We start from the raw sequence: 12,143 nt of genomic DNA, 5'->3' as shown, positions 1-12,143 counted from the left end.
AGGGTCACCATTTCCTGATTTTCTTTATTAGCACTGGTTTTACAATGATGACAGTCTACATACTAATCTAGTATTGGTTGCACCGTGGCTGGATATACATATTAACCAATCTTTAGTACTGGGAAGAGTGGTTAACTGAACGAGCATGACGTTTTAATTAGAGGTGACATATATGTGAAATATGAAGGAGTTTATGATTTAGGGCCTGCTTTAGATTTTGGTGGATTCAATCCTGCCATTGATTTACCGTCAGATCACCAGTCTGCCAACTAGGCGGTCCTCCCACTCTATTTAGATGCTGTTGGGTCCATGGAAGAAAGACCGCCAGAGTGGTGCTGCTTCCATCAGAATTTTCTACTCGTGCCGACAGTGCAATATGCAAAAGCGGCTCCTGAAGGGAGTACAGCCACTTTGTCCACCGGGCCAATCACAATGGGCGTTCCCATCAAAGCAACTGTGGCAGGGAATCCTCCACACCTGAATTGGTAGATTCAAAGTGATATAAGGCAGAAACTTACTTTATCTCTGTTTTGCACTTCCTGTTCCGTCATGGACCCTATTGTACAAGTCCTGCAGCTGCTGCTGATACTTGACCACAACGCAAATTAACCCTGTCATCACTTAAATCGAAGGTTAGCTGCTACTTTTAACTTGTAAATTGAGCAGTCAAAAGGTAACATTTGCTCAGGACTCGTGCATTTTTAAATCTCTCCTACAAGCAATGACATGCCAATGTGTAATGCATATGTGTGGAATTTTGATGTTTAAAAAAAGTAAAGAAAAAAACCTGTACAATTTGAATGTATTATCACATTTGGTGCAAGCTGCCTTCCTGAAAATGGACAGTTCCGCAAAAATGGACAAAAGAAAGTGCCCATACAGGTGTGTTTAATTAATTTTTGTAAACTATAAAAATTAAAAACATATGCATTATACATTATTGGGATACATGAAATGTAATAAAATGTAGAAATTGTTCTAGATAAGGAGTAACCTTTAGTTTGAAATAACTGTAAAACCAATGTCAGTCCTAAACTTAAATCAGATAATATATTAGTAATATAACATGTCATTTGGAAAAACTCACCTGACGCCGCAACAACTCCCTGGCACATCTCTCGTGGGACGGCAAAGCTGTTGGTCTCCCCTGCCGCCATCGTTCCGCTGGCCGCTGTGGGGGGAGACTACAGCTCCTAGAGTCCTTGGCGCCACTTCCTGGTTCCGCAGAGCAGCACGCCCGGAGGCGCATAAATTAGAGAGGCTCCCTCGGTGGAGCGGGGGCATTTGGAAAAACTCACCTGACGCCGCAACAACTCCCTGGCACATCTCTCGTGAGACGGCAACGCTGTTGGTCTCCCCCGCCGCCATCGTTCCGCTGGCCGCTGTGGGGGGAGACTACAGCTCCCAGAGTCCTTGGCGCCACTTCCTGGTTCCGCAGAGCAGCGCGCCCGGAGGCGCATAAATTAGAGAGGCTCCCTCCGCGTCGCGGGACGCGCGCGGGCGGGCGCTGGGCTAAGCCCGGGCAAAGGGCGGGCCGTTGTGTGGCCGTTAGGAGGCCGGAAGAGGTCGGGTCGGGCCACCCCCCTTGATTGCATGGACGACGCTTGAACTGCAAGTAAAATCGTTTTATTGGACCTTGTCAGTCACGAGCTTTTACAACGAGACTGCTAATATATAGGTCATAACTCGCAGCGTAGTAGTCGCTGCCACTCATAAGATAGCAAATGTATTGCAATATTTATTTTTTCTGCATTAGTCGTCAACTTGCCTCTTTGGTGATCCTCCTGTTTTGCTGATTATATTTGCAAATATCTAGTATCGTGACGTGTGTCCTGTTATGGCAAAAGCTAAAATCACAATGGATAATTACCTGGTTAAAAGGGTTAATACGATCAACAGTGAAAGACGATAATCGCTAGGGAAGGAGTCCTTTGTAGATAATATAGAGTCGTCCATAGATGGTAGTGCTCACACTCTTGCCATAGTGGATCCTTCTACTGAAGTTCCCTTATTGGAAAATTCGATTCATCTTATTGTGGATAATGATGTCGACACCTCAAGCCAAGGTTTATTGGAGTCGCCTGGAGTATCTGAATCGCTCCCATCTCCCCCGAAAAGAGCGGTCAGGAAATGCAGAAAGCCCCAACCTAAAAAGGGACGTGTGTTTCATAAGTCACTGCCAGACCAACATCAGAGAAATACTGTGGCTCATGCTAAAATACAGACCCTTAACGAGGTTGAAAATTCTGTTCTCTCGGGGGTAATAGCCAAAATTTTTGAGGAAAAATTAGCGCTTATGATCAAGCCCCTTGTAGAAAAGTTTTATCAACTGAGGTATTGAGGTTGGGCGGTCTCTTGGATGAGATGAAACAGCCTATTATTTTGTCTAGAGCACCAATACAACCCATTCACACTGTTCCGCTACCTACACTGGAGGATGGGGTCCCTATTGGTCCTATGAGACCACTACCACCAGTTGCCAGTGGTATTCGAACCAATACGGACCCACCTAATAGTAAGGGGCCCAGAGCTACAGTACAAAAATTACATTGTGTCAACCTTCCACCAGCTTGCGAACCTTATGTGGTTGTCTTATCTAATGTTCCTCCACTTGACCCAGTAACTTCTAATTCCCAATATGAAACGCAAGATTCACTTAAGAGGAAATCAGTTGCTTGGTTAAACAAAAACTGCGGTTTTCCTACCAATTTTTCAGATCAAATACTGTCCACCAGACGAGTTTCCTGGTTAGGTAACACAAGGAAAACATGTAAGGGGGATTGTGTTATAATAAATTTTAGACACCCACAACATGTCGCAACCACTCTATTACGGGCAGCTTCCCTTGCATTAGGAGAGAATATTGTGCGTGTACACTCTTTGGGCTACTTTTATAGACACCTAGATAGACCAATACAATCTATGTACAGGGAAAGATTCACTCGTACTAATAATCCAGTAAATTTCGAAATCCATACGGAGAATAGATATACAGTACTGAGCGAATTAGATGAAAACGATTGACTCACAAAAGCTGATAAAAACATAACCTTAGTCCCATTATTGGTTACTCACCCGAAGGGAACTATTAAAAGTAGCGAAATTCATGGTTCGGAAACCATGGTAACACCGAGGGTTCTAACTATGCCATTAGATGAACAGCCATATCTAGCTGGGATTTCCAGAGATTGGTGGGGAGAGCAAGACGCAGCTGGTTCAGACATGGCTCTGAAGTCAAACGCAGTACGGCTAGAAACACCGGGTAATAATATTGATGATTATAAAGAGGTAATAGGAAATTCTCCTGCCTCACTTGTGGATGACACTGTTAGTGATGTTATTAGTTTAAGGGAATCTCCTCCATGTGTCACTGAAAATTCTAACATTAGACTAATATCCTGGAATATTGCTGGCCTCTCCAGGAACTTGAAGGATGTGGAATTGTGCTCATTTATTGAGGAACATGATATCATCGTCCTTCAAGAAACCTGGATGGTAGAAACTCCCCATAGAGTAGGATACAAAACCTTCAGCTCTAAAGCAACACCATCAAATAGAGGAAGGGCATCGGGGGGGTTGGTTATTTGGGTTAAAGTCACCATGGAAATAGAGGTTAGCCAGCTATCTATCCCCTGCCCTGACCTGTTAGGCCTAAAAATTGTGACTAGTAAGAAAGGAGTCATTTATTTAATAAACATTTATAATAGACCATACCCATCCAACAGGGAATCAAAGGTGATAGAAATCTTGGATTCCACTTTAGAAGGCTTAGGAGATAACGCTCAGCTTTTAATCTGTGGAGATTTCAATTGCAAATATGAACCTATTCAGGGTCTAGAAAGATTGTTTGATGAACAAGATGCTGTCAACGATATCATGCCACTGGAGGTTTTAAGTTCTGTCAAAAGCTCAATAGCTGCCACACAGATTTTACAGATGACTGTGTCACATGATTTAAAATCATGTAACGGTCGCTTCCCTTCAGATAGTCCATCAGCTCCAACTTATTTTAAGGGAAGTCTTAGGTCACATATTGATTTTGTAATGGCCTCTCGAAACTTATGGGGATCAATATTTGATTTTAAGGTCAACTCCAGAATAGAGAGTGATCACTTTCCTCTCCAATTATGGTTAGATCCTGCTCTCTTTCTACTTAGACTACCTGTAGAAGGCCCATCAAACTCTCCGGTTGGAGAGCTTCAGATATTTAACAATAGGCGTACTATAAAATGGTCTTATATATTGGGTAAAAAAGAAGCATTGTCCAACATTTATAACAAATTTAATGAAATTATTGGGACACCCCAGATGCCTTTATTAGGCACTCAGGGAGTCCTTGAATTACATCATAAGTTGGTCGACGCTTTAGCCCCCCTTCTGAGTAAAGTTTATAAAAAAGAAGGGAACAAAAATATGGACCTTTTAAAGTTAGAAAATCAGTGGTATAACCATGACTGTAGGGTTGCAAAATCACGGCTGATCCTTGCAGTAAAAAGTGGGAGCCAAAGTGATATAAAAAATGCAAGATTGGCCTACAAAAATATTATGAATCAAGCTAAAAAAGCATGGGACGCTGACCTATGGGAGGCCTTACTGAGTGCAGCTAAGACACATGACCAAATTACGTTCTGGAATTTAATTGCCAAGGGAAATAAGAAAGGTAGATCACACAAGGACATTTTTTTAGACGAATCAACTTGGTGTGATCACTTTTCCAAACTCTATTCTATTAGTAAGGATGATTTGTCCCTTGACAATATAGACATTAACTTTGCTAAAAGCATTATTCCATTACGTTTCAGCCTAGAAGAAACAAACCGGGCATTATTAGCTGTTAAAACAGGTAAAGCCCCCGGTCCTGATAGAATCCCTGGTGATCTACTGAAACATGATGTGAAAGTGTGGGGACCTTACATTAAGTTTTTAAGCAATTCAATTGTGGCCGGTACACCAATTCCAGAATCTTGGAAAGGGGCAGAAATCATAACAATCTTTAAAAAAGGTGACCGCCATGATCCTAGCAATTACCGACCTATTAGTTTAATAGATATTTTACAAAAAATCCTTGCCAGACACATTTTAAACAGGATTTTAGATTGGATTGAGGAGACAAAGATACTGACCAAATACCAAGCAGGTTTTAGATCAAAAATTAGCACAGTTGATCAGGTGTTTAGATTTATATGCATCTGCTGGAAATATATAAATATTAGAAGGGGTAGTCTTTATGTGGCGTTTTTGGATTTAAGGGCCGCCTTTGACCTCGTTCCCCGTAAGCTGTTGTGGTCTACTTTAAAGAAGTTAACTGTACCAGGTGAACTACTTAATGAACTTGTTAGACTACATACAGGGAACTATGCTAAAATTAGATGGGGAAAGGCAGGTGAATTATCCAAAGCGATCCCGATAGATCGAGGTGTGTGCCAAGGTTGCGTATTAGCACCCACATTGTTCTCTTTGTATGTGAATGACATTCCAACATACCTGAGGAATTGCGTCCATGACTCCCCGAAACTAGACGGCGAATTAATCACTTCTTTACTTTTTGCCGACGATACTATTCTTATTTCCCAGACTAGGAGAGGCTTGCAAAATTTGGTTAATTCCTTCCAAAATTACTGTGTGGAAAAGGGTTTAGAGATAAACCCAATGAAAACCAAATACATGGCCATAAACCCTACAAAAACCCCTAGGAAAAACTTGTTTTTAGAGAATCGTTCACTGGAACAGGTAGAAAGTTTTAATTATCTGGGTTTGATGTTGGATAACAAATTGACTTGTCGAGGTCAGCTAAATAAAAGTTTGTTGTCCCTCAAACAAAACTCACTCCCTATCCTAAAGGTGCATGGAGCAAGTTATTCCAAAGCTATTTCTCCAGCATTGGAGGTTTTTAAAGCTAAGGCTCAATCAGCAGCTCTCTATGGTGCTGAGAAATGGGGTTTTTGCAATACCAACAAATTTGGGATTATTGAAAACAATTTTGTGCGTAGTCTACTTAAAATACCGACTCGTACTCCCGCTGTTCCCCTATTTCTGGACGTCAATCTTAAAAGAACAGAGCACTTAGCTAGATTAAGACCACTGTTGTATTGGACCAGGGTATGGTCAACCCCAGAGTTGAGGGACTACAAGTCTGGTCTGATTGAACTAATTAAGTTGGATGAGCATTTGAAAACCCCATGGCTGAAGTATATATGTATGTGGTTTAAGAGACTAGGGCTTTTACATTTTTGGGAGGAGCCCCACAATTTGACCCAGTTTTCCCAAAAACTTCTTAAGGATACTTTTTGGTCCCATGTTACTGGTGAATTAATTCTGGGTTCTACTATTGGCATATTGTCCCAGAATTTTTTAAACATAAAAGATTCACCTAACTTCGAAGAATTTATGGATGAGATCGCTCCTCCATTAGCAAAATCACTTTATCTAGAATGCAGGTATGGGGTTTTATTGATAAATACCTACACATGTAGGTGGGTCGGGGAAAATGGTTCGGATGCGTGTACTATGTGTTCTCAAGGGGTTAGGGAAGACCTTGCCCACATACTTTTCTTTTGTCCAATTTATATGAAACCGAGGATTTGCTGGATTAAACCCCTTTGTAAAAACATGGGGGTCAAGTCATATAAAGCAGCGGAGCGCATATTAAAATCTATCACCTCCCAACTGATGGTGTTTGGTATAAGTAGATTTTTATTTAATGTATATATCATTAGGAAACGCTTTGGTCTTAAACTGTAATTGATTGATGAGGCATGAAATTATGGATTACCCTTGCTCTACAGATTTATTCTATCATGTCTTTCTCAGTTTTATAGTATTATTCATTTTAAGAACTCTGGCTTTTAATTAAATTAATTTTCTTATTTATATCTTAATTGGTATTGCTTAATCATGGAGACATAATCACCTTTTGTCCATCGTTTGCAATTGTATATTGTGGCTTTGTATGTAATTGTTTTGTTATGTATATTGGCTTTTATGGCTATATAGCCGAAATAAAGTATTGACTGACTGACAATATAACATGTCCCCTTGTCATATACCATGTCCCCTTGTCTAGTGCATTTCCTGTATTTTATTATATTTCAATTCACACATCATTTTTGAGATGTAATGCATGTGTGTTTATTATTATCACTTATCAAGTTCAAATAAACACATCTGTATTAACACTTAAAAACTAATTTGAAACAATCATGTGTTGGTGTAAGTGTCCAGTATAATGATTAATATTTGCACCAAAATCTAAATGTCCATTACATACTATTTAAACTAGTGTATGGACTTTACAAAGTATACATTTTAACAAAATTATATACTACCTGTCCTAATGGTCACTGACAATATGTCCTTCACAATTTAATTAATATCATTTCTAGGAATCAAAGAGCTGCCCATGAAAAATAATGTCAGGCGAAATTTGGTGAAAAGAAAATAGTTCACATTTATTAGAATACAATTATAAATATAACAGCAAAATAAATGTCCAGAAGTGCACTGTGGTGCTTTTGCAGCACACATGCCTCCTATGAAACTGCCAAGGAGAACCTCCTCAGGAAGGGGCATCTAGTGAGCACAGAGCAGGTACCTCAGTGATCTTTCTTGGGAGGGCTGGGTTTGGGTTTGGAAAGGGCCAAGGACAAACCTGCTAAAAAATCTGAATGAGGATAAAGGGCAGGATGGGTAGGAGAGGATTGGGGTTCGGAGGTAGATGTGCATGTGTCGGTTGTTTTAGCAGTTGCATGTGGGTATGGTGTATGTTGTGTATATTTGTGGATGTGTTTCATAGCAGGTGTATGTTGTTCTGGGAGAGTGCGCATTTGTGTTTGGTGGGTGTAGGTTTGTGTGTAGGTGTGTGTTTGGAAGAGTCGGTGGTCCAGCACCTGAAACACAGTGGACACCTGCCTCCCCGCCTTTGTGGCCAGTTTCCTCTGTACCTGCTCTTGAGGATGCTGAAAAGACATATACAATAGTTTTATTGTATCTGCGTAAATAGAACCGATGATGAACTTTTTTCTCAATTTTTTTTCCAAATGTTCAGATTTCACCTGACTCAACGCTATAAAACTTTAGTTCATGTTTATCATAATCTCATGCATGTAAGTAACAACTTCAGAAACCGTTTGGTCACAGTTTTTAGAAAGTCCCCTTTTTTCTCCTATATAATTTATGATCTTGTCTCTTAATCATTTTAAATTCATTCCAGGAAATGTTTAACACCTCTGAATGGTTCTGATTTGCAGTTTTGAATAGAGAGATTATGTCATAAAAAATTATATGAAGGGAAAATACATATGTGGTGTGTGTACAAGGCAAACAAATGTGAAATATATGTATTCAAACATTTCCTATTATGTGTTAACAATTATTCCTATGCTGTGCAATATTGGTGGAATCTGAATACATGTTCCATTTGCTTGGGCATTTGCAAATGACTTCTACATCATAACTAAATACATAGGGCTTGATACATTTCTAATCCACTTTGGTACAGAGCAAAAACATTTTTACATTTGACTCCAAAACATTTAAATTTAATTCCCAGTTTGTTTTCCAATTGTGAAAATATTTTTCAAATTTACTGTCTTTCACTTTAGGCAAAAATTGGTACAACATCACAATAAATATTTCATACATTGATTCATATACAATTTTTGATTCAAATGTTAAAATACAAATTACGATATGCAACAGATCAAACCTGGACGGATTCCTACAATTTCATAATGAGGCAAGAGTTGTGGCTGATTATGAGTTTTCAAGATGGGATACCCTAACATATATGTGACGTAACGTTCCATCTGCAAATGTCCCTTCGAGTATACTATATTTGTTGATCATAGATATATCTTCTGGACATATCGAAAGACATTTGAAATACATTTTTGGATATGTGTTTCTCTGTCACCAATGTTTACACATTCCTGTCTGTTTTCTCTATAATATATGCCAAACAAACATTTTTACCAAAAAAGCAGACAGTTTTACATGCACCTTTGTGAAGGAGTAAGACATCATTCAAATCCAGCACTTATTACATAAATTAAATAGTCTTTTTGATTCTAAACATATTTGTGCGATGTTTTCAATCACAAAAGTATGCATTTAATATAATGTTTTAGTCATTTTGTTTGCATGCTTCCTTCTGTTTGTTTACAATACCAACTGAACAATGTGATGTTTAGAACAACACTGTGTCCTAAGTGTATTTTATGTGATGGCACCTGTAATAGGGCTACCTTAACATCCTTCACAATTGTGACGGAGCATCACACCTGACACAATAATAACTTGTGGCTTGTTTGGTACAACTGTCTCTTCTAACAGATAGCAATTTCAGGTATATATGTTGTTTAGGTAGACATGTGTCTGCTCAAAACAGTCCTTTGGTACAGACCAGAAATCTAGTGGAATTATTTACCACAAATTCATATACAAAAAACATTATTATGCACCTTGGGCAAAACTTACAATTCCAAGAACTCTTCTTGTGCATTGGGCATGTGTCAACCATTGATGCCATAATTCATTTGCCATAACAAAAACAAGTGTGGAAACATGAAAAATCTAAACTTGAACTTTCCCCCTTGAGGCTGCTGTTGGGCTCTCAACTGCCCATCAAGCTGGGGATAGGTCACCTCAAGTATGCAGGCGATTAGGGGGGCCAGGGTACGTTGCACAAGATTCCCATCTAGGGAGGACTGTCCAATCTGGACTTCAGATGACTTTTTGGTTCAGTGTCGTAGGTCCTCCCAAGTCTAATGGCAATAGATGCTACACGCTTGTAGACCCCCAGGGTCAGCACCTTCTTGGTGATGGCCTTCCATGTTGATTTCTTCTCATGCGCGTATACCCTGACCTGTATGGATACAGAAATAGAAACAAAAAAATTGTTTTGCAACTTTTTGTTTGTTTGTATTGCTGTAACACAATGTTGAGAGATCATTCACAAGTATTAGCATGAAGTTCCAACTGAAATTTTATAATTTTCTTTTCAAACAATGAAACAATATTGTTGTAACCTGTTGAGTACCCTTATCTCTTGAATTATCCTTATCTCACTAATCCAGGTCACTGACAGCATCTAGTCTATAACATTTTCTGTTGTAAGACATACTTCAGATCAGTGCATATCATCGAGATGATAAACCACTTGCTCATTGTTACCAGACACTCCTACGCCTAGCCCCGGCTGGGGGCATGATTCTGACTGTACACTGTTCATTTTCAGGCCCTGCTATCTGCAGCCGGAAGACAATAATTCAAAATTAACATAGCCTTCACTTAACTTTTAAAGGTAAATATGAGCTTCTACTATTTTAAAAATACACTAAAAGCTCTGAGCTACTCTGAAGGTGTCTGAAAGCTACTGGTAGGTCATGATCAACTGTTTGCAGGCTGAGTGAATTGTGGGATAATACAAATAGCAAACACAACTTTTATTTGGTATGTAAAAATATATATATATTAATTGGTACTGGATGTAATGCATCTTCTAACTCAACATAATGTTAATTTAGTAGATTTCACAAGAGCATATCTAAATTACACATATATTTACATAGCAATACACACCAAATAAAATATAGGGTATCAACACCCAACACATAAAAATGTTTTCAAATATAGGACCTGATTCAGATCTTGGCGGATGGGTCACTCCGTCACAAAGGTGAAGGATTTCTTGGCTGCCAAAATACAAATTCCATAGGATATAATGGGATTTATATTTCGGTGGATGGGATATCTGTCACCGTTGTGACAGAGTAACATGTCTGCCAAGATCTAAATGAGGCCCATAATGTGTTTAAAAATGCACACTCAAAAACTAAAAGGTACATTTTAAACATGTAACTGTTCCTCCAGTGAGCCATGGACCTCCATAGCTAGCAATTTCAGCTCCTCAGGTGACCTGCTATTCCTGGCGTTGTGTCTCCCAGAGGTCTGAATCAGCAGCAAATGATGAGGAGGTGTTGTTGGCTGCAGTGTTCGGAGGTAAGTGAGATTTTTTTAAACTCCACATATATGCACACGACATGCATGATCATTAACAGAGATGGACACATCCATTGGCATTTGTACAATGCTTTCACTCACATTAGCTGTGTTTGTCATGGAGTTTTACACCCACTACACAGTCAACTTCCACCAATGGACGTCTGATAGCAATTGTGATGCCAGCGAGGTCAGGCTCCCACCATTTTAGATTGTTTCAATGTGTGATTGCGTATGTAAAGTGTGCCACCACCACTCAAAATATTAACTAGTCCGTTTCCGGTTACAACATGGTAATGTTACTCACTATTTTTCTGAGTCTTATTCAGTGCATTACTGTGTTTGAATGCAATATTGCATGGTTTTGTTTATAGCGCCAGAGACTGCTTTTTAGATGATATTTTTCCCAAAAGTGTTAATAACACATTGAATGGTATTATTTACACATTTCCTGAAAAAATAATAAACATGTCAAAATTGTTATTTTCACTAAAAGAAAACACTAGGAAATGTGTACAGATAAGTAACCAAATATATTTTTACATATACATGACATTTGTGTTAGATCTGGAAAAATTGTTTGCAAAATATATTTAATTCTGTTCATTCTTTTTTAATGCATGCCTATGAACCCAGGGAGAGAGAGAGGTTGACAACCTCAAGATTTTAGCCCATTTCCAGACCTTGCCCCATGGATGAACTGTACATTATCAAAAAAATCAGATTGAATAGGCAAAAAATTCTTGATTTGTGTCATCAGCTGGAGTCAGATCTTCTGCCTGACAATAGGAATCCCACAGCTATAACACCACTAGCCAATATCATGGTAGTACTTCATTTTGCAGCCACAGCATCATTCAAATACAATGTGGCAGTATCTGGTGGAATGTCACAGCCAACTTTCAGTGGTGTGCTACAAGAAGTTCTTTCTTCAATGATGATACAACCCAACGCCTACATGCAGTTTCCACTGAATGAGGATTTTGCCAATGTGAAGGGAGATTTCTATGCCTTGGGTCACCTACCACATGCAGTTGGAGCAATTGATGGCACACATATCACCTTAAGGACACTACATGACAGGGAACAATTCTACCACAATCAAAAAAACATCCATTCAATCAATGTCAAGTTGTCTGCTTACC

This window comes from Triturus cristatus, chromosome 2_2 (assembly GCF_964204655.1).
Source record: "Triturus cristatus chromosome 2_2, aTriCri1.1, whole genome shotgun sequence".
NCBI classification, from domain to species: domain Eukaryota; kingdom Metazoa; phylum Chordata; class Amphibia; order Caudata; family Salamandridae; genus Triturus; species Triturus cristatus.
The sequence above is the reverse complement of the archived record's forward strand: the minus strand, read 5'-3'. Positions refer to the sequence as shown.